Genomic DNA, 1,350 nt, shown 5'->3' with positions numbered 1-1,350 from the left:
TGTACAGGGTTTCTGAGGCTGTAAATCTTTACGGGAGCAGAAAGCTTCAACTTTCTCCCGCAGAACAGCTGGTAGTTTTGAATGGCTGACCCTGAGGTTAGCAGGCCGATTCATAACCATTATGCTACCAGAGCTCCTTGGATCCTTCAATATTGCAAGTCAAGGCTTAAATTTTTTCTTCAGTTCTTTCAGCTTGAGAAATGATGGGTGTGTTTTCCCATCTGGTTTTCTAACTCCTGGTTATTATAATATTTGACTGTCTTCTCAAGCTGCCCTTCGAAATTTCCTGTTGACCTTTCCTACGTTCTCATTTTTTGTCATTCACTTTAGCATTTCTACACTGCAGAGCAAATTACAGTTTCTTCTGGCAACCATTTTTTTCTGTCCTGCTTTTTAATGACCTTTGGTTTTCTTCCTATATGATGTTCTTGATGTCATCCCACAACTCTTCTGGTCTTCGGTCATAAATGTCTAATGCATCAATTCTGTTCTTGAGATGGTCTCTAAATTCAGTGAGATATGTTCAAGATCATATTTTGGTTCTTATGGACTCATCTTAATTTCCTTCAGCTTCAGCCTGAACTTGCCATATGAATAGTTGATGGCCTCTTCTAAAACAAGCTCCTGGCCTTGTTTTGGCTGATGATATGGAGCTTTTCTACCATCTCTTCCACAGATGTAGTCAGTTTGATTACTGTGTATTTCATCTGGTGAGATCCATCTGTACAGTCATCTTTTATGCTGTCTAAGAAGGTATTTGTAACAACTACATCAAAATTGTACAATGCAATCTCCAGTGTAATTTCTATCACCATATTTCCCAACTTTTGATCCTTCCTTTTTTTCCAATACTAGCATTCCAATCATCAGTAATTATTAATAAATGTTGATGGCATGTTTGATCAATCTCAGACTGAAATAGTTGGTAGAATTCTTCAATTTTATCATCCCTGGCTTTAGTGGTTGGTGCATACATTTGAATAATAGTGGTTTAACTGGTCTTCCTTGTAGGTGTATGGATATTATCCTATCAGACAGTACTATACTTCAAGATAGATCTTGAAATATTCTTTTTGATGATGAATGCTACACCATTGCTCTACAATTTGTTGTTCCCGGCATGGTAAAGCATATGATTACCAGATTCAAAATGGCCAATACCAGTCCATTTCTGCTCACTAATGCATGAATATCAATCTTTATGCATTCCATTTCATTTTTAAAAAACTTCCAATTTTCCTTGATTCATACTTCTGGCGTGGCATAATAGGCTTAAGTACAGGACTGCAGTCAGTTTGAACCACAGACTGGCGGTTTAAACTCACCAGTTGCTCCTCAGAAATCCTATAC

This window comes from Chrysochloris asiatica, unplaced genomic scaffold (genome assembly GCF_000296735.1).
Source record: "Chrysochloris asiatica unplaced genomic scaffold, ChrAsi1.0 scaffold00135, whole genome shotgun sequence".
Taxonomy (NCBI): Eukaryota; Metazoa; Chordata; class Mammalia; order Afrosoricida; family Chrysochloridae; genus Chrysochloris; species Chrysochloris asiatica.
The sequence above is the reverse complement of the archived record's forward strand: the minus strand, read 5'-3'. Positions refer to the sequence as shown.